Here is a 22,821-nt window from a genome sequence, read left to right as displayed (position 1 = left end):
AGAGCGCTCGGGCGGAGTGCTGCGGAGCAAATGAAGTGAAATCTTTTCGCAACTGCTTTGCTAGCGTTTAAGGCGCTGATGCCTGTGCAGTTCACGTGTCTATTGGGCTGCTCTCGAGCGTAAGCATAAGAGAAAGTGAATACCTGCTTTAGAATGTCGCCTTACTTCCCCCGGACGGCACCTCTCGAGCGCTCTGGACAAGTGTGATCGACTCTTTACACTGCCCAAATTTTCAAGGAACCGTACGGGCGTCGAAACATCTTGTTTTCTTTTCCCCAAATGCTGTCTGGCGTACATGTGCTACTTCAGCAATCTTCGCTCCTCGCCAGACGGTGTTCCATCAAATACTTCATTATGCAGATTGCTTAAGTGTGGAAGTGTACTCACCACGTCGCAGAGTTGTGGCAACGCCACCATGCCATGCAATGCGACCTTTGCCACATTTTTTATTGCCTTCAGCCGCAGGGCTGTACGCGCGTTCTCTGCCAAAACAAGCATCAAGCTCGATCTTCGTCGGGCTACTCAGACTGCATTGACTGAGAGTTGCGTTTACTCAAACCGCATAAGGTCCAATTCATGCCACCGGGAGCTGGGACACGGTGGTGCTGGTTGAGGGCGCTGCTGGTTGCGAACGCCTTGGGACAGGTAGGGCACTGGAACGGCCTCTCGCCGGTGTGCGTTCTCGTGTGGCCGACCAGGTGAGCCTTCCGCGAGAACGTCGCCTGGCAGATATCGCACCTGCAGGCCAGGAGCGTGTCTAAAGCTGAACTATACTAGTGTAGTGTTAGAAGGCAACTCCAAGTCTCTCAGCTTTCGGTGGCGAGATCTGGTCACTCTGTACTAGCACGAAAAGCAAAAAAACAACTGCGTCTACGTTTACGACCGCCAGAAAATGCACCGAAAGCGGGAGATGGAAGAATATCGGATGAGTAAGAGAGCATTCGCGAATGGCGTAGTGATGCTCCTTCATTTTCGACAGCGAAGGCATTATTGCACTTAGAGCGGAATAGCGTGCTCGGTTTACTTGCGTCCCCGTCTGTATGGTGATGTGTCGCACCTGACACTTTTCAGTTGCAACTCAGTCGGGGTCACCTTCAAATTAATCCGCTTTCTGTCCTGTTCATTTGTACGCTAAGATTCAAAAGAAAGCGAACACGAGGATAACGCTCAATCACATATACGTAATTCTAAGCTGCTCTAAATAATAGAACCCAACGTGGCCAGTTGAGTCTATAGCCTTAGGTTAACGTTACACATGTCACACTGCGGTATAAGACGCGATTGGCGCATGATGGCCCTACTTGCTTATGTGCCATAAACTCAATCCGCCACAGCAGAACTAAAGGCCCGACTCCATTCGCACGTCCGCGCCGTCGCCCCACGCGCTGGCGCGTTGAACACCGTGCCGCGTCGGGCGTCGAGAGAGGTACGCATATCCACTCTCCTGGAACGGGCTCACGTCTGGGCACGCTTAGAATGACGCGCTACGGTGATTTGCTAGAAGCAGTTCGACTGCATAGAGTGGCGAGAGGTAGTAATAAGCGTAATAAAGTGGTGTGAAAACGTGTGGAATGTATTTGGTACGCAAAAAAATTAAGCACGCCTTTTCACCGTGATCATGTATCTCAGCACTTCCACAACCCGCAGCGCCATCGACACTCGTTCACTCTGTGCTCGCCAATGTTACTAGACCAGGTTAGTTTTCAAACTCCGTTGTGGTGCGCGGAACTGCCACCGCACGTGCGAGTCAGTGGCGCTGCAGTCGTATCAGGCTCCAGGAATCCAGGCAAAACAACTCGCCGTTGCCGCCGTCCAAGCAGTCCGAGCTCCCGACGTCGTGGCCGCGGCGTCACATTGTGAAAGTGTCGTGTCTGTTCGGTGCAAGTGTGATGATTTGTGGGCTGTGCTGTTAAGAGGAACCATGCCGACGTGCTGCGTGCACGGCTGCACGAGTGGCTATCGAAAAGACAAGAGCAGTTCAGGCTGGCATTACTTTTCACCTCCGAGCGACGAAGGAACTCTGGCTGCGCGGAATAGAGCCATTCCACGTGCGGACAAGGACCTCTCAGCAAAGTCGAGAGTGTGCGACCTTCATTTCCACGAGCAAGATGTGCTGAAAACGTTCACACACGTAATTGAGGGCAAAACCGTGGAAATTCCGCGAGGGAAGTGGAGCGTCACGAAAAATGCGGTACCGAGATTTTTCCCAATCTCCCGTCATATTTATCTAAGCCGCCAGAAAAAAGGCGCAGAGAAAGGCGGGAAAAACTTGCGCCTAAAGTGCATGAAGAGCACTACGTCGAATGCACTGAAGGACAAGAATCTCCAGGTGGATATGAGCATTTTTTCCCAGAATCTTCGGGCGTTGACCCACCTGCTATTGATGAACTGAAACATGTGCAGTTGCCTCTCCGCTGGCGCGTGATAGTGCTCCACAGCGGTGACAACGAGCAGGTTGCATTTTTCTTTTTGAAGCTTTCTGACAAAACTTTGACAATTGAAAAATGTGTAGTCGTAGGCTGTGACAGGCTGGCGACAGCAAGCGCTTACGGTCGTAGCGCGACTGCTTTCCTGAATGTGCCCGTCCCCACGCCGGATGTCCTGTCCGATTTCTTGAAAAAAGTTGACAAGCTTCATGCTTGCCAAGAAAGTCAAGGCCATTCTCTCCACTGGAATTCAGAAAAGTGCAAAGTGCTTTCACCACAAGAGATTTGTACCTCCTGCAGGGTTCACAAAAAGAAACTGCTCAGAGAAGGAATGCGGAAAAAAAAATGTAGCTGCCCGAAGGAATAACAAAGTAAAGAATCTGCAGAAAAAGCTTATGAGAGCTGCAGCCAGGAAAACTTCATTCATGGAAAACATCAAGGCTTTGAAAACGCAGCTCACAGATGAAAGGACGAACATGATTGCCACAGCAGTGAGTTCTCTTCCTCCTCTTCAGCAACTGGCATTTCAAATGTCACTGAAGCAGCTACAAGCCAAAAGTCCAAAAGGAGTCAGATACTCCAGAACATGGTCACTGAACTGCCTTCTCCTCCGGATAGCAAGTCCAAAAGCATACAACATGATAAGAAATATGAAACTGCTTTCCTTGCCTACTTCCAGCCGACTAAGTCAGATTATTTCAGGAGTGCCATGTGACTACGGCTAAAATGAAGTTGCCTTGAAAACAATTCAAGCCTTCTTAAAACACAAATCAACTGTTGAGAGGCTTGGTACACTTATCCTGGATGAAATCAAGCTGAGACAGTCAGTTGATTTCAATAAGTCAACGTATAAATTTGACGGCTTTGTTGATTTTGGAACTACAGAAGAAGGAAGCGCATTGGCAGCTGACCATGCACTGGTGATCATGTTCGTGCCACTATTTCATAAATGGGTGCACCCAATTGCATGTTTTGCAACTAGAGGGGCTGCTCTTGGCTTCTTTCTGGCAAAGTTAGTTTTAGAATCTGTACTGTAGCTGGAGCGTCATAGTGCTTCAATTATTGCAGTAGTTAGTGACGGAGCTGGCAACAACAGGTCAATGTGGACGCATGTGGGAGTGTCCGGAAAAATAGACAGAGTGGTCAACAAAATTCCACACCCTTCCCTCGAAGATGGACGTTTTTTGCACTTTCTCTGTGATGTGCCGCACATTGTGAAGTGTGTGAGAAATAACCTACTGAGTCACACATTTGCAAAGGTATGAAATACTTTCTTCTCATTCACTTCTTTATTTTACTGTATATTCATTAGTACCGTTGCCCCTGGAAGTTTCAATGCTTTATTAATTTTTCTCAGGCTGGCTCAGATCTGATAAACTTCGGCCATTATCGGCTGCTTCACAACACGGAAAAGGACCAGCAGCTGAAAATTGTGCCCAAACTTACAGCATCTCATGCTAGCTGTGAAGGGTCGTGAAGTATTTTTCTGTATGCAAAAAGTTTTATTTACTAAGCTTTTGATGCATCCAAAAAGATCCATCTTTATGTTTTACTTTCAGTTGTTCAGCAGGAGCGTGGCCATTGGCCTGAAGTTCTATCGAGAACAACACCCAGAGTTTCATGACACCCTGGGCACTGAGAGTTTTACTCTCCGCATGAACAACTTGTTTGATACGCTTAATGCAAGGTGTCCAGCTGAAGGTATCCGAAAAGGTTCTGCCAAAATCAAGGTGAGACAAATTTAATTTCTTGTTTACATTTTACAGAAGACCAAATTATCCTGACAAGCATACTTTGATTTATTGCAGGTGACTAAAGACTTCCTTGAGATGCTTGATTCCACTGAGAGGAGCAGCATAGTGCAAAATACTAAAGTGTTTGCCTCACAAATGACTATGGAGTCGCTCAGAGTGACACTGTTGTCAGTCTTAGACATAATTGCTCTCCTCTATAACCAAGGTGTTCCATATGTTCTGACTGCAAAACTAAATCAGGACCCTTTGGAGGTACGTGTACTTTTTTCTTTGTTGTATGGGCCTTTTTCTTTGTTGTGAATGTATTTCATACAACCATTTGGATGTCACTGATATCATGAAAAAGCTAATAATATAGAATCTCTGACATCCAAACCAATTAGATGGCCTTCTTAACCTCACAAGTTTGCATGTACACTTTCCATGTTGTCAGTGCTGTTTTTGACCTTTGGTAATTGCTTTGAACTGTGCAACATGCCTAAAAGTGTTTTTGTTTTTCGATTTCTAGCGCTTCTTTGGAGTGGTGAGATGTTTCGGAGGTCACGAAGATCACCCAACAATCACTCACTTCGGGCAGATTTTTAGGCTTCTCAGCCTCTGCACACCTCTCAAGGTGGCAATAAAAGGCAACTGCACAGGTGAAGTGGACCCAGTCCTTGTGGCTGTTGATGAAAACTTGAACAGTATGAGGCTTGATGCACTTTCCAAGAAGGAAGCCCGTGAGGAAGAACTGAAGAAGATCCTCAGTCAGATTGACTTGCGTGAACCAGCGATGGACGACAGGCTCCAGCACAGTTACAGCCGCCCCACTGCCAAAGAGAGTGCCCTGTATTATCTTGCAGGGTACGTTGTGAATAAAATCCAGAAGTTCACTAATTGTGACTGTGTCAGCGCAGCATGTGCCGCCAGCAGCTGTACTGACCGAGATGAGGTCATTCAAGCCTGGCGCTCTGCAGCACCCACCAGGTGCTTTGGCTGATATGATCAATGCCATTGAATGTGTCATTGAAAAAAAGACGAAGACCAATGAGGTTTTCGGAGATTTGTTTTGGTCTATTCTACAGGAGCTTTCAAAAACCGCTCTAGTTCGAGTAGGATGCAGCCTTCATTATGAAGAGCTGAGTGCTCGCGTTATCAAATTTTATTTAACCACCCGCATGTATTTTTATGCAAAGTTTCTACACCAGCGTCAAAGCTCTAGTGTGACTGTTAAGCAAGCCAGGAAGAGAGCCAAACTCTTGTAGCGCTAATTGGAAAGTGCTCTGAAGGCAGCCTAATAAAAAGATGAATTTTCAAAAGCTTATGCTGTTGGAGTCTGTACCACATGTTATGCATGATTTCTTTTATGGCAAATGCGTACTATGTGCAACCATCGGCTGTAGTCCTATATCGCCCTAGAACGCTTGAGCGCACAAAAAAAAACGGGAGGGAATCTGAGAGCCGCTGAACCCCTCATCGTTACTTTCTCCTGGCTTTTATCATTTCTATACGTCTGATATACTATCTGCATCGGCCCATCTAGCAGAAAATACCTTGCAGCTGCATCACTAAAAACTTTGCTATAAAGATTTCTAGAAACTTTGCTGAGGGCTTCAAAATTGTTGCGCTTGTTTTATTATTGGTGGCTGACAACTTGAATCACATTAAAGGTGCTCAAAGCTCTACATAATGCGCAACCCACTGCTGTCGCGCTGCTAGACCCGAGATCGCGGGTGGGCTTCGTTGCTGGCCGCATTTCGAGAAAGCGGCATACAAATCACGCGCGTGTGATACGCGAGCCCAGCGCAACATATTCGCGGAATTACTCAGGGAGATAAGCATTGGGTGTCGCTCCATTCTCTTTACCTGCGTAGTTAATTTTTCCGCCGAAAATGTCTAGTTTCATAGCATCTATTCTATGAAACGGAGAGGAAAATTAGGCTCACACGCAGCGAAACTACGCCTCCGCGAGCAGATGACGCGAGGGACTTGGAGCCTGATACGACGCCACTGCCACCTGGCGACGGAGAAGGAAAATGTGCCATCTGCAATGCATGGCTCGAATGGGAAGTTTGAAAACTAACCTGGTCTAGTAACATTGGTGCTCGCATCCTCGTATCGCATATTATGGCTCGCCAGTCATAGCCACGGTGAAAGAATAATTTAGGTGCTGACACTCGCCGCTCCCCGTAGAGAGAAGGCGCGGGCAGATTGTGTTCGCAGATGACCTTGAATCAGCGGTAGTTTTCGCCGCAAGGGTACAGATGGCGCTGTACTATGGGAGCCCAGGGGCCCGCGCTGCCCGCTCGCGTTCGTTCGGAAATTTTCACGCCACGCGCGGGGTGTACTTGCTGAAACTCGTGTGTGTGTGTGTGTGTGTGTGTGTGTGTGTGTGTGTGTGTGTGTGTGTGTGTGTGTGTGTGTGTGTGTGTGTGTGTGTGTGTGTGTGTGTGTGTGTGTGTGTGTGTGTGTGTGTGTGTGTGTGTGTGTGTGTGTGTGTGTGTGTGTGTGTGTGTGTGTGTGTGTGTGTGTGTGTGTGTGTGTGTGTGTGTGTGTGTGTGTGTGTGTGTGTGTGTGTGTGTGTGTGTGTGTGTGTGTGTGTGTGTGTGTGTGTGTGTGTGTGTGTGTGTGTGTGTGTGTGTGTGTGTGTGTGTGTGTGTGTGTGTGTGTGTGTGTGTGTGTGTGTGTGTGTGTGTGTGTGTGTGTGTGTGTGTGTGTGTGTGTGTGTGTGTGTGTGTGTGTGTGTGTGTGTGTGTGTGTGTGTGTGTGTGTGTGTGTGTGTGTGTGTGTGTGTGTGTGTGTGTGTGTGTGTGTGTGTGTGTGTGTGTGTGTGTGTGTGTGTGTGTGTGTGTGTGTGTGTGTGTGTGTGTGTGTGTGTGTGTGTGTGTGTGTGTGTGTGTGTGTGTGTGTGTGTGTGTGTGTGTGTGTGTGTGTGTGTGTGTGTGTGTGTGTGTGTGTGTGTGTGTGTGTGTGTGTGTGTGTGTGTGTGTGTGTGTGTGTGTGTGTGTGTGTGTGTGTGTGTGTGTGTGTGTGTGTGTGTGTGTGTGTGTGTGTGTGTGTGTGTGTGTGTGTGTGTGTGTGTGTGTGTGTGTGTGTGTGTGTGTGTGTGTGTGTGTGTGTGTGTGTGTGTGTGTGTGTGTGTGTGTGTGTGTGTGTGTGTGTGTGTGTGTGTGTGTGTGTGTGTGTGTGTGTGTGTGTGTGTGTGTGTGTGTGTGTGTGTGTGTGTGTGTGTGTGTGTGTGTGTGTGTGTGTGTGTGTGTGTGTGTGTGTGTGTTGTGATGACCCCCATAATGCGCAGGTCCACACGGGACGGAGAGGCAAAGAGACACCGTATGGCTCAGTTTAAACAAACAGGTATATTCAATAATTACACATGATTAAGGTTGCACATCAGAGGCTGGGGCGTCCGAGCTTACGTGCCGACGACTTCATGGGGGCGATGGAGTGGCTCCGGAGTTGGGCTCGAGCGGTTGCTGGCAGAAGCTGCACGCCGTCGGGCTTCGGCGCTGAAGGCCCTCTTGGCGAACGATGTCGTCCTGAGCGTGCTTGCAGTAGAATTTCAATAGTCGTCCGTTTCTTCGAGGATGGTTCACAAACCCTTCCTCTAGTGTCGTTCGGCTTGGAAGATGAACAGGAGGCGAGCTTGTAGATGATGACAGCAGAGCATAATTTTACAACAGAACAAACTTTGCACTTCTTTACTCATCGACCGGGCAGGTTAGTGCCTAAGTAGCATCACATTACATGCTAAGCATGGAGCCCCAGCTCAGACTGGACTGCATCCGTTTACATGTGCTTTTAAGCACTTGATTAACAAAGGACTAAGGGCGGTCATTTCCAGTGGCCCGCCCAAAGCATCAATTCTCCAATCCAAAATAACATGCGAGATGGGGACAACCCCCTTGGGTTGGGCTTAGCCTCGAACCCAGAGTCTGTTAACAATACAAACTAAATAAACAACAAAAACGCCACCACTCTCTCTCAAGTGAGAGTATACACAGGCTCTCTCTTCGGAGCTAATTCACTAGCGCCTGTCTTTCCACATTCTTGGCGAGTACTGCCTGTCCGCCATGACAGGTGTCCGTCACGGCCCTTCTGGGAAGCTGTGGGTGCCTTCCCGGCGATAGCCCACGACCAAGGGGGGGGGGAGGGAAAGAATGTTGTCCCAGTGGCCCGGAAATTGGGGAGGATAAAGCCTGTTTCCCCGGGGCGGCGGCGGGTCCGGTTTTTCTGGTCGTCACTCAAAGAGCATGGCTGGGTAATTGATGATGCCGCTGTCACGGGTCTCCGTCTACGCCGCGCCGTCGAACGTGGATCCTCGTAGCATACACGGAATGTCACACTCGCTCACCCTCCAGAAGAATGTTCTCCGAACATTTGAGTCCACGCAGCTCCCCTTGTCTTTCTGAATCGCCTCGCACAGTGCGTCCGACAAAACACTTTTCGCTGCACTCAACACCACTGCACAACACCATATGCCTCCGCTGTCAATACTGGCGTCTCCAGGGGCAGCACTGATCTTTTACAGATAAACATGAAACTCAGCACCCAAGCCTCTCCTTTCTAGTCCAAACTGGACGAAATAAATTTACCACAGTTACAAAGGAGCTCCCACTTCTAGCACGATCACGGCACAGACAAAAATATAGATAACGAAAAGAAATAGGGCAGGTTCTGCATGCGCTCCGCATGCTCTCCTGTGAAGGTGTTACTTAATGACAGAAAGGTTTAACTACCAACTCCGATAACTTAACACATAAGCACATAGCAATGTTATGAGCTGCGGCATCACACAATTCTAACCAGTTCACAACTCCGCTCTGTTTACGCCATTAGTCCGACTTAGCTTTCCGATTTCGCAGCGGATATCGGCCTTCATGAGTCATACTAAGTAAGTCTGTGCCCCTTTGTCTGCTTTGGGACTCGCGAGGGCTCGTGGCAGGAGCCTCTCCTGGCGTTATCTGCGCGGCAACCTCGCGCGCTTCTTCTTCTAGCAATGCATGAAGTAAATCCGGTGGCATTCCGGCCGTCACCTCGGGCGCCTGCCGAACAAATGCAGGAGAGGGCGTTTCTTGCGAACTATCTGCGCGCTCCGCTTCACTTCTGTCCCCATCAAAATCCGCGCTTTCCCTTTCCTCATTTCGTGAATACTGAATCGGTGCCGACTTGAGGCGATTTGCGTGTATCCTTATCAAACGCCGGTTCACGTCTCGGACTCTGAAGTTTACCGGAGAAAGCTTCTCGACAACCTCGCACGGTCCTCTCCACTTCGTCTGGAACTTACGAGCTAGCCCAATCTGCCTTTGGCAGTTTTCAATGTACACGCTGTCCCCCACATCAAACGGCGCGTCTCTAGCACTGCGATCGTGCACCTCCTTCCTGCGCTTCGCCGCTTTCTTTAAGGACTCCTTTGCGATGTCCCTCGCCACTTGCAAGCGCGATTCTAGCTCAACCTTATAGTCGTCCAGTGAAGCGTATGGGACACGACGGGGGCCCTCTGGCACTTCACTAGGCTGGTCCGGGTCTCGGCCGTAGAGAAGAAAGAATGGAGATTCGCCCGTGCTCTCGTGTGCTGCGGAATTGTAGGCAAACATTGCATACGGGAGCCACAAGTCCCAGTCCCGCTGGTCGCGCGAAACAAAATGCGACAGGAACCCGGCCACGGTTTGGTTCAGTCGCTCCACCGCGCCGTTGCAAGCCGGATGGTACGGTGTTGTCTGCTTCTTAGCGATCTTAAGCAGCTCGCAAACTCTCCTCATTAGCTGCGACACGAAGTTCGTTCCCCGATCTGTCAAGAGTTGCCTCGGGGGTCCATGTCGGAGCACGATCTGTTCGACAAATGCTCTTGCAACCGTGTCTGCCTTCTGATCGGGGAGTGCTACCGCTTCCGCGTATTTTGAAAGGTGGTCGACAAATAATAAAATGTACTTGTTTCCGGAAGTGGTCGTGGGCAATGGGCCCATTATGTCCATACCTGTCCGCTCGAAGGGAGCCGAAACCTCAGGGAACGGCTGAATTGGAGCTGGTCTTCGTCCCTTGGGTGTTTTTCTTTCGAGACAGGAATGACACTTCGCACAGTAGTCTCTAACATCCTGTCGCATGCCCCTCCAAAAGTACAAACGCTCCACACGCCTGCGTGTCTTCGCTACGCCAAAATGACCGGCGCATGGCGCATCGTGAAACGCGCGAAGAACCCTTTCTGTCCACGACCGAGGTATGACGACTCTCTCCCAAGCGGTTTTCTCTGGTCTCCCTTTCCTGGTTGGCCTCGTGCGCCGACACAGGGTGCCGTCTTTGCCAATGAAATAACCTAGCTGTTCGGGGTGAGACGGTGCGTCCTCTAAGCTTTCGATTATTCGCTTCAGGTCCGGATCTTTGCACTGCTCTGTGCGTAATTCTGCGGGGTCGACTACGGGGACAAACTCATCTATAGCTGCCACGGCAGCTGTGCGGCTGAGTGCATCAGCATTCAGATGCGTCTTTCCTGACTTGTGCTCAACTTCAAAGCAGTATTCCTGCAGGTGTAGATTCCATCTAGCGAGTCGCGAGCTAGGGTCCCTGACACTCATCACCCATTTCAGAGGATGGCAGTCTGTGACTAGCTTGAATTTGCGGCCGTAAAGGTAGCATCTGAAGTGCTTTACTGCCCAGACAACGGCGAGGCACTCCCTTTCCGTAGCTCCGTACTTTTGCTCTGTGGGGCTCAGCTGTCGGCTAGCAAAAGCAACGGGATGTTCTTTGCCCTCAATAACCTGAGATAGCACGGCACCCACTGCGAACTTTGACGCATCTGTGGCCATAACGAAGGGCAAATTAAAATCCGGGTGGCGCAACAGCGGTGCACTCATTAGCTTCCCTTTCAGGGCCCCAAAAGCATTCTCCGCGTTTTCGTCCCAGCGAAAGGCGACATTTTTGGCTGTTAAGGCGGTGAGCGGCTTAGCGAGCTTGGCGAACTCCTCTATGTGCCTTCGGTAGTAACCGATCAGGCCGAGAAACTGCCGGACCTGGCGGACGCTAGTCGGGGATGGAAAATCCGAGACACACCTTAGTTTCTCAGGGTCCGGTCGCACGCCGTCAGCTGAAACAACGTGCCCGAGGTATTTCACCTCGTTTTTGAGGAATTGGCACTTAGAGGGCTTCAGTTTGAGACCCGCTGCTCTTAGTCGCACCAAAACCTGCTCAATATCGCGCAAATGGTTATCAAAACTGCCACTGTATATGATAATGTCATCCATATACACGAAGCACAGCCTCCCCAGAAGACCTGCCAGGATAACATCAGCGGTTCTCTGCCAGACAGCAGGGCTGTTGGCCAGACCCATCGGCATTCTTTTCCATTCATAGTGCCCTGAGGGCGTGTTGAATGCCGTTTTCTCGGCATCTGCCGGATCCATTGCTATCTGCCAGAATCCCGCCGCCATGTCCACTACCGTGAAGTACCTGGCAGAGCCCAGCTGAGAAAGCGTCTCCTGTATATTGGGGATGGGGTATGGATCGATGCGAGTTACGGCATTTAGTTTGCGGTAGTCCACTACCAATCGATACGAGCCATCTGGCTTTTCCACCAATAGTGCTGGTGCTCCCCAGGGTGACTTTGAGTGTTCGACAATGCCGCGATCAATCAGGTCCTGCACCTGCCGCTCCATCTCCTCACGTTGGGAGTAAGGAATCCTGTACGCACGCTGGTAAACGGGCGATGAAGTGCCGGTTTCTATCCTGTGCTTTATAACGCCACAGCAGCCCAAATCCAGGTTGGACGCGGCGAATACCTCCGAGTAGTCGTTCAGCAAACCAGCCAGAGCCTCCCTCTCCCTGGATTTTACGTGAGAAAGATCGAACGACACCTTTGGAGCAGCCGAAGGACTAGCATGCTCTACAGTTGCGAGTACCGTATCGGTGGGCTCACGTTGCTCTATCGCAGAGGTGAAGAAAGCCAATGTTTTGTTCTTGGGAAGGCTCAGTGGCTGCTGGCTACAGTTAACCACCCGTAGGGGCACTCTGTGGGCGTCATTAACTGTCACGAGGCACGCGGCTGCCTTCAGGCCATTGCTGAGAGAGTCGACCGGCTCAAGCACTCCCACGGCGCCGCTCTCTACATCTGAAGGCACAAACGCGTACAAAATGTGCTCCGACCAAGGAAGGACGACCGCCTCCTCGACCAGCCGGACGGCAACCCGCGAATATACCTTCTCCAATGATCCCACTGTTTGACGGGTGTCAATATCGGTAATGCGAATCTCAGCCCCTCTCCTGTTCAAAAACGGAACTTTTGAGCCGCCCGCATTAACCTCTTCCTCAGAGAATGAGACTACTACCTTCCCTTTTCTCAAAAAATCCTGCCCTAATATACCTGACACTCCGTTTGGCAGAGACACCGTGTCCGGGCATACGTAGCAGGGGTGCTCCAATGCAATTCCGCCGAGAGAGAAGTGTAACCGATAGAGTCCACTTATGCCAAGAGGATCCCCCGTTATGCCTACAAATTTGGTTGCCATACCACCAGACGCTTCCAACACCTCGCGGTCCCCCTTCCTTCGAAGCGTGTTAAAACTGCTCTCCTTAAGCAATGTCACCTTTGACCCCGTATCTATCAACAATTCCATACAACAACCATTTAACTTGCAACGCACAACAGGGCATGCCTCGTCGGCCACACAAACTACCACCACCTCATCATCTACTGCTCCCTCCCCACGCTCCTCAGGCTGGGGAGGACTAACTAGTTTTTTGACTCGGTATCTGGAGCCCCGCTGTAGGCTTGCTTAGGGCGTGTCTCGCCTGCTTCTCTTTGTGGCTCCCCACGGCGCACGTTTTGGCAGAACCTGGCGATGTGTCCGCGACCCTGGCAAGCGAAGCATACGATTTCTTCAAAATCTCGCATACCGCGCCTGTAGCTTTGTGGCGGTCTCCGGTTTCCAGCGAATGGGCGCTGTTGAGCGCGCGCCTCAACCTGGCATTCTACCTGCTGAGATAGCAGCTGTTCTAAGCGATCTAACCGCTCTGTCAAGAGAGCAACCTCAGGGTTGAGCACCGCTCTCTCTATGACGCGTACTCTCGCTGCGGCTGTTGTTAACGCCTCATTTTGTTCCTCATCCAATGCGGCCCCCACGGCTTGGTCGAAATTGCTCGGCTTGCGCGAGAGCACGAACCGGCGCACGGGGTCTTGCAGACCAGCCACGAACAAAGCGGTCATTTCCTCTTTAAGTATATCCTCCGCGTATTTCTTCTTAAGCTGGTCTCCTTCCTCCTCCCTGCTTAACGTATCGCGCGCTAAGCGCTGAAGCCGCGACGCAAACGTTCGCACGTCCTCCCCTACCATCTGTCCGGCGTCACGGAACCTCTGTACTCGCACGTGACGTGGTTCAGTGTCAAAATGCTCAAACGCGAGCTTCTTAAATTCCGCAAATGATTTTGTGGATTTTACTTTTTCGTCTCGCCATGCAAAATCATGAGCAGCTCCTGCCATCTTACACCTCGCCATTCCCAGCATTTGAGCATCGGACCACCCCCCCATTTTCCCAATCTCTTCTAGCATGGAAAAGAAATCGCAGATTGGAACCCCTGTCTTATCTCCCGTAAACGTCGGAATGACGCTTCCTAATGCCAGCATGCTTGCTCCGAGCGACGGCTGTGGAGTGGGAGCTCCCTCAGATACAGTCATTTTTTTTTCCAAGCCCTCCAGTGCCTCAAGCCTCTCAAATGGGGGTAAAAGTCCCACAAGCAGTCCCGTGATTCCCTTTTGATTACAATTTTGAAGTCATGAATGTCACAGCATTCAGAGGACATTTGCTTTTGAGACCCCACTTCTGACACCAGTGTGATGACCCCCATAATGCGCAGGTCCACACGGGACGGAGAGGCAAAGAGACACCGTATGGCTCAGTTTAAACAAACAGGTATATTCAATAATTACACATGATTAAGGTTGTACATCAGAGGCTGGGGCGTCCGAGCTTACGTGCCGACGACTTCATGGGGGCGATGGAGTGGCTCCGGAGTTGGGCTCGAGCGGTTGCTGGCAGAAGCTGCACGCCGTCGGGCTTCGGCGCTGAAGGCCCTCTTGGCGAACGATGTCGTCCTGAGCGTGCTTGCAGTAGAATTTCAATAGTCGTCCGTTTCTTCGAGGATGGTTCACAAACCCTTCCTCTAGTGTCGTTCGGCTTGGAAGATGAACAGGAGGCGAGCTTGTAGATGATGACAGCAGAGCATAATTTTACAACAGAACAAACTTTGCACTTCTTTACTCATCGACCGGGCAGGTTAGTGCCTAAGTAGCATCACATTACATGCTAAGCATGGAGCCCCAGCTCAGACTGGACTGCATCCGTTTACATGTGCTTTTAAGCACTTGATTAACAAAGGACTAAGGGCGGTCATTTCCAGTGGCCCGCCCAAAGCATCAATTCTCCAATCCAAAATAACATGCGAGATGGGGACAACCCCCTTGGGTTGGGCGTAGCCTCGAACCCAGAGTCTGTTAACAATACAAACTAAATAAACAACAAAAACGCCACCACTCTCTCTCAAGTGAGAGTATACACAGGCTCTCTCTTCGGAGCTAATTCACTAGCGCCTGTCTTTCCCCATTCTTGGCGAGTACTGCCTGTCCGCCATGACAGGTGTCCGTCACGGCCCTTCTGGGAAGCTGTGGGTGCCTTCCCGGCGATAGCCCACGACAAAGGGGGGGGGAGGGAAAGAATGTTGTCCCAGTGGCCCGGAAATTGGGGAGGATAAAGCCTGTTTCCCCGGGGCGGCGGCGGGTCCGGTTTTTCTGGTCGTCACTCAAAGAGCATGGCTGGGTAATTGATGATGCCGCTGTCACGGGTCTCCGTCTACGCCGCGCCGTCGAACGTGGATCCTCGTAGCATACACGGAATGTCACAGTGTGTGTGTGTGTGTGTGTGTGTGTGTGTGTGTGTGTGTGTGCGTGTGCGTGCGTGCGTGCGTGCGTGTGTGCGTGTGTGCGTGTGCGTGTGTGTGTGTGTGTGTGTGTGTGTGTGTGTGCGTGCGTGCGTGCGTGCGTGTGTGCGTGCGTGCGTGCGTGTGCAGGCTTCTCCGGGTTCTCGAAAAGTGTTTGGTTGTGCCTGTGAGTCCAGTGAGTGCATTGTTCGGCTGATTGGTATTCTGCTGGGATTCACTCAACGTATACCACGCCGCGGCATGTGACGCCGAGTGCAATTAGTTGCGTTCAGCCTTGCTGCGCTTCAAAATGGGCAAGAAGTGCTTTGTACCGAATTGCAAGTCGGGGTATCGGACTTGTACGGAGCGTGTGTCGCTTTTCAAGGCTCCGCGTGAACCCGAACGTTTAGAAAAGTGGCGACGGGCGATTCCGAGAGCAGATAGAGTTTTGCAGCCTACCGACCACGTGTGCGCAAAGCACTTCCCGAATGAAGTGATCTCTGCAACATATCACGCGGAATACAAGGGGAACGTCCTTCTACACGCACAAAAAAAAACCGGTGCTCTCACCCGACGCTGTGCCTAGCATTTTCCCGAACTGCCCAGGATACTTGACTGTGCAGCAAAAAACGAGAAAACCTCCGCGGAAACGGCAGGCTCTGCCGCCGACTTCTCACAAGCCTAAGAAGCAAGGACAGCCAGAAGCGTCGAATGCTTCTGAAGAGCTACACCTTGCCGTTGAAAATACACCAAGTTTATTGCTGGTTGACACAACGAGTTCAAAACATTCTGATGCCGAATCAACAGACGCGCCTTGTAAGAGGCCACGCTTGGATTTCAACAGCGTCGCGCCCCCTCCACGTGAAGAAGAGGATACTTTTCAATACGATACTGACACATTGAGTGGCACATGCACTGCCGACGCACCTAATCATACAGCTCAAAAGGTAATTTCCTGTTTTAAATTCAGGTGGCATTCCTCCAGCCGCCTCATCTAAGCTCTCTAGGCGCAACAAATCATGATATTGTTCTACAATAACTACTGAGCGGAAATTATCGTAAATACGATACGATTCTTCCCTTCAGTATATTTATTTGATTATAATTAATTAGCCAGGATCTCATTGGACATCTAATAGCACAGTGTGCTAGTAATCGCATAAGCTTTGCTCACTATTAGGTGGCATCCGGAAAGTGAACATTTATTTATTTAATTTCAGCGCCGTTCAGGCGTTAAAGAAGAGGTTGGTAACAGGAAAATTTTAGATTAATAAGAAATAATAAAATAGCAAGAAACATATAACACCGACTTGTTTAAGAGAAGTAATGACATAATATAGGTGACGTAAACGAAACTTTGGCTTAGTTGGGACGGCAGAAACAATCCTGATTCTATCATATCTTTTCATTCAGCAACAAGTTTCGTCCTCATCTGAAAAAACTACGCAGCAAGAGAGAAGTCATGGACCAACGCAAGAGCAGCGACCCACCGAGTCCCTGTTCCTCCAGGACGGAGGACAGCAAATGACAATTTCCGCTCTGTCATGCTGTGCATCCAGCCTTAAACTCCCAAGTGAAGCCTGGGCAGCCCAAGTTTCTGACAGATTTGGAGTTAAATATGTTGTTTTCAGTGAGCTAGAATTGCCGAAAGAGAGTAACCAGGCGCCTTTTCATAGAAAAGTACTAGTAGTAACCACATCACATAATGACTCCTTCTCAGTGAAATGTTTTGTTTATGGCCGTATTGTTAACGTACAGACCATAAGTTCTGGTTTGCCCATGAATTCCCTAGCTGATATAGAGTGTGCAGTGCGGGTCTTTCATGAAATGCATGTGTGTGCAGGTGGTCCCAGTGGTGAAATGTACAATAATATACGCCCCGAGTGCGCATATATTGACAAATGTGGAACCTGGCGGCAGAACAGTTGCCTACTAGTGACAAAGAGTACAAGTTGCAATGCATGTGCTTAGTTAAAAGATGTACTTCGTATTCATGCTGCACGAAAGAAAAAGAATTCTCAACTGAAACACATTCGCATTCCGGCCAGTCCATCGAAAAAAACACGCATTGAAATGTTGCGGCGCGCCAGGATTGCCTGCTACAAGTCAAAACTGCGGCTTCAAAAACAAAAACATAATCTTGAACAAGAATTGGCTAACTGCAAATCAACACTACTAGAAATCAGTAATGAAACACTCGAACGCCTTTCCAGAGAAGCAAACCTTCCTGAAGCGCAAAAGCTGGTGTTGAAAGAGTGTGTAGCTGCAGGCAAAGCTCGCTCAAAAAAAGGTAGCAGATACTCAGATGACTGGATCTTGCTCTGCCTTCTCCTCCATATTAGGTCACCTGCAGGATACAGATTCTTGATGGAGAGTGAAATTCTCGCCTTGCCTTCAGTACGAACATTACACCGCTACATCTCATTGGTGGTCTTTAAAACAGGCTTTGATAGTAAGTTCTTCATAGCCTTAAAAAGGAAACTTGAAAGGAAAGATGACTTCAAGCGGCACGGTATTATCATCTTTGATGAGATGCAAGTCCGTAAAAGCAAGGCTGTCAACTCAAAGACAATGACCTACGTCGGTCTGGCATCAGAGACAGAAAACAGTAGAGAGCTTGCAGACCATGCTCTTGTTTTTATGTTCTGCCCTTTTGGTGAAAGTTATGCTCAGCCAATAGGTGTTTTTGCAGCAAAAAGTGCCACGAGGGGTACTATTCTTGCACAGTTGCTCTTTCAGGCAATTTTACTTATGGAGGAAGCTGGAGCAAAAATTCATGTTTTTGTTTGTGATGGAGCTTCGACAAACAGGACTATGTGGCGAACACTGGGTATAAGTGTGTCACTAGAAGCCTGCCAGAACTCCTTCACACATCCAAGCGACCCCACACGAAAAGTTTTTGCATTTTCTGATGCTCCACACATCTTTAAATGCATCAGAAACCGTCTTTTGCAACAAAGGTACCTGAAAAAGGAGGGACGTTGGATTAGGTGGGAGGACTATGCAGCAGTTTATAAAGAAGACCAAGCGAATGTTGAAGCTCTGAAGGTGTGTCCAAAAATAACACATTCCCACATTTATCCAAGCAACTGTGAAAAGATGCGGGTAAAGCTTGCCACGCAAGTGTTCAGTCGCTCGATGGCAGCAGGTATTGAATTTTACAGCAACCGTGGTGTGCGCAGTCTGGGAGACACTGAAGCCACGCAAGAATTCACATTGTTTCTTAATAATCTTTTCGATGCCTTGAACCGGCGGTTTCCTCATGAAGGTGTCACAAAGCAGGGCTCTGACCTAGGCATTCTGTCACGTGGGGTAGAATGGTTGGATAACTGGGAAAAAGAGCTGCAGAGTGGAAATATCACGAAAGATATGTTCCTAACAAAAAGCACCACTGAAGGGCTCCGAGTTACCTTGAGATCAACTTAAGAGCTTTGTGAGGTTCTTTTGCATCAGTACGAGTTCAGATACGTTCTTACAAATAAAATGAACCAAGATCCAATCGAAAGATTCTTTGGCAAGATAAGACTTGCTGGAAGCCAGAATGACCATCCTTCAATGCCAACATTTTTGCAACTGTACAATACAATGTCCATTTACAGCCTTCTGAGGCCTCTCAAGTTTGGGAATTGCTGCGTGGTCGATGAGAAGCCATTACTAGACGCATCAGACTTCAGAGCCCTGATCGAACTACGCAGTGCAAGCAACTCTTCGCCTGGCTTCATTGATCAGCTAAAAGAAAAGCTTGATAAACTGATTCTTGTTGAGGACTGGGAATGTGAGGATGTTATCACAGTAAACGGAAAGGATACAGCGCAAGTCGTACTGCAATTGACTGCATTCTTTACTATGTGGTTGGATTCTTGAGCCGAAAGTTGATGAAAGCCAGAACGTGCGATTGTTGCCGGTCTGCTTTTACCATTCCGGAAAACAGCTCTGCTGAAGCATCCCTGACCAACACAAAGAGCAGGGGTGGACTGTTGCACCCCAACGCGAATCTCTTTGAGCTGTTGAGAGCAGCTGACGAGCACTTTGCAAAAAATGCCGACAGTCAGTCTGTATACTGGGAAACAATGGAGCATGTGCTTGACACAAAGACCTTGACTTTTCAATGTGCTCAGCACAAAGAAGAGGTCATCGCACAAATTCTGCACTATTTCTTAACCATGAGAATGAGGCAGCACTGCAAAGCTGCAACCATGAACTTGAAAAAACAAGCTCAAGAGAAAAAAAAGCTTGCAAAACTTTGTTCATCCTGAATCCTGTTGCCAAGTTTAAAGAATGTACTAATTTTTGTTAGATTTTTTGTGAATGTATGTTTTAAACAGTTTTTGCCATGTAATGTATAGTTTTGTGACAGAATAAAGTATATGTTCAGTCCCCTTTCAGCATACCATTCCTAATATTCTACACAAATGTAAGAGCACTGTACACACCACCAGACCTACTTCAGGTCGGACATTTTTTTTTCTGATATAAGAGCGCGCATTGTTCTCTTGAAATGACAGAGTAGGATAGAAAAATTATGCCCATTCATGGGCAACTAGCACAAGCTATACTGCTTTGAGAGTTGCGATGGATTTAACCGTGTGACATGCCCTTCATCAAGCTGTACTGCACACGGCTTGCTGTACTGGCGCAAAGTATAACCGCCATCGCCTTAGCACTGAGCAGAAGTCTGCGTAGGGGTCGCGTGTCGAGAGAAGTTTGTAACCAAGTACATGTGTAAGCTAGAGGTGCAATGGTTCAAGGTGCTTTGAGGACGTTTATTTTGTAAAGAGGAAGATGAGCAGCGGCGGCAGCCGCACCGCCAGCGCACAGCGCGAGATCACTGGGTTGACGACCGAAGCTCGGAACGGCATTTTGGCTAGCTGTCCTTAGGCTATTTCCCCGAAAATCCTGTTACAATTTATTTATTTTTGCTTTAATTAGCTAACATAGGCGGGCGCAACTAGAAAATACGATTGATATACTGGCTTCAACGTATGCTAGCTATCAGAGCTATTACAAAAACGCCGTCGAGAAATCAGTTGCACATTCATTTAGAAAATCAGTCTTGTTAATGCAGAATCCCGGTGTATTCATGCCTGTGCATACTTTTCTATATACCCCGATATCGAGCGCGACAAACGAGCAACGCTTAGCATCGATAACCTACGCAGCGCGAATCCGAGAGTTTCCACCTACTAGCGCCACCTGTCGCCGGGAAACGGAAACAGCGCCGGCGGCGAACACAACCAGGACGGCACGCCGGCTGCAGTGTCATCACCTAAACTATTCTTACACCGTGGTCATAGCGACGGCCGCTTTTCCACTTCAGAAATCAATAATTATTTGCCCAGCATCGCCTCCATCTTCGCTAAACTACACTGGCGAAGAACAAGCCAAATGAGTGGGCAAGTTACCAGAACACCGTGCTTGGTCTCGTTCTGGAAGTTAACGATCCGTCTTTGCGCCGGAAACTACGTGTGCAGCGCGCGCGCCAGATATCTGGAGGGCAGATCGGAGCTTCGAAGCAACGTTGGTGGTGCTGGTGGTGAAAAACTCTTTTAATGTTCAAATAGAGTGTTGTGGAGTCAGAAAACTCCGCTGCATTGTCGGTATCCTCAATTTGGGACTCCGAACGACGAGGCCACGTCTCGCTCCCGCTTTACCAGAGCCCTTTGAGACTCCAGTGTGGAGCAGTTGAGGAGGGCAGCTTCCGATGCCTCTCGGGTAGGGGTAGGCAATGCGGAAAGCGAGGATTCTTAGTTTATTACCACGCCATGTGAAAGATATCGCAGATCTCTCCAAAGTGCGGGCAACGCCCATCTATATTCGGATCAGTGTTTGACTACGGCAGGACGGAAAAGAGTTCCTGTCTGCAGGCGCCGCATAGTTCTCTCCTCCGCCTTACTTAGCCCTCGGCAGGGGGCGGGTAAAGGCGCTGGCTGTCGCAGTAATGGACTAACATTTAGCGCAATCGCAAAAGCGGTTCATCAGCTTCTGAGCTAGGACAGCTAGGATGAGGAACCCGGCGTGTAAGCGCTCAGGCGGCCGCATCAGCAGCCTCATTGCCTCGTAGACCCGGCTGCCAAAAAGCTCAGATTATCTGCGTTCGAGATCGGCAGCAGTACGTATTAGAGTTCGGGAGGCAAGAGGTGATGTTTCCCCTGCCAGATAGTGTTCACAGGCCTGGTAAGAGTGGGATAACCCTTCTCTATTTTCAATCCCCGGCAGCGAGAGCTATATGGAAACTTCTTCCGCTCGCGTTGAATTAGGTGTTCGAAATGACGGCCCATCGACATTCATTCCCCGGTGGACGACGGCGGCCGTGTAGAATCCCGCAGGTGACAGCTCTGTGATGCCCCCGCCGCGCATATTGGCTCATAGGTGGTCTTCGTGCAATTCCTGATAGGATTTTAGCACCCCTAACGCCTTAAAGGCGCTCTGAAACGCCTTCCGAGGACAGGACATGAACTTACTTAATCACTGCACTGTGTTGCCATGAAATCTAGAGCCAAATAATACCCTTCTACATGCAGCAGACGACCCACAATCATGCGTCAAAGTTGGCGAGCCCTTCCCGTCGACTTGTTCATGTTCGCACCCTCCTCCGTCCCTCGCATCTGCGTAGACAAGGTTAGAGGTAGCCATTGGTTAGATTCTTTCAGACGTCACGCAGCTACCGTGGCCGCGGCCAATAAGCCGCATAGCTCCGGCGGGTCGGGAAGCTCCGCTCCCAGAGGGGAGTTGGCGAAGGAGCTCCTACCTTCCAGCGTGCAAAAAGTGACGAGAGGAGAGGGAAAGGCGCGAAGACGCTGAATTCAAATTTTAACTACAGATAACTCAGCTTCTGCAAAGCGCACTTAAAAAAATCGTTGCTGGACACTATTAGTGAAACGGCGTGCTTCAATATTCTAGGCATGAGGCAACTTTATTAGAGCCCCCTTCACAGCTCCTTTAAGTTTAGCGTTTGAGGTGGCCACTGGGATGTCCAGTGATCGCTTTGTCGCCTTCCTCATGATGTCGCCAATGAGCTCGTCTTCCTGTATGGCGGTGCGAAGGTACAGCACGGCGCAGAGGATCGGCTGGTCACGAAGGCATGGGTGAGCCATAGCGCATTCCTGCCCCGCAGGCCACCCCACTTGTTGGAAACTCGGAGGATCATGCGCCCTACCTGTTCGCCTATGAGCCCAAGTTTCGCTAACTAGAGTCTGGCCCACACACAGTCGGCCAACGATAGTCGGCAGCATACGCATCGGCTATGGAGACGGCCCGCTGAAGGCAGTTTTCTATCTCCCCAAGGCTCACCTCGGGGGTCGAGATTGTAATATCGTCTGCGTAGAGCGCGTATTTTATGGCCTCTACCTGAGCCAGTTGGCCGGGGAGATGCATCAAGGCGATGTTGAAAAGGAGCGGCTATACAACCGCCCCCTATGGTGTAACCCGTGTACATATAGCATACGGGCCGTATTCCTCCTCCTCAATCTGGGGGAGTGCATGACGTGTGTAGAGAAAGTATCTAACATAGGCGAAGACTTTTGACCCGCAGTCGGAGCTGTTCACGTTAGACAGTATGCTACCATGTTTAACATTGTCAAAGGCCCCCTTAAGATCGAGAGCGAGTATGACCTTGTCATTTGTTGCATGGCTGTGGGTCGTACTATATCCCTGTCTAGATGGAGGAGGACATGCTGTGAAGACAAGTGTAGGTGGAACACGAGCATAGTGTCTGCAAAGAGGCCCTTGCCCTGCTTATATGAAGAGAGGCGATCCCGTATCAT

Source organism: Amblyomma americanum, chromosome 1, assembly GCF_052857255.1.
Source record: "Amblyomma americanum isolate KBUSLIRL-KWMA chromosome 1, ASM5285725v1, whole genome shotgun sequence".
In the NCBI taxonomy this organism is placed as follows: Eukaryota; Metazoa; Arthropoda; class Arachnida; order Ixodida; family Ixodidae; genus Amblyomma; species Amblyomma americanum.
Note: the sequence above shows the minus strand (reverse complement) of the source record.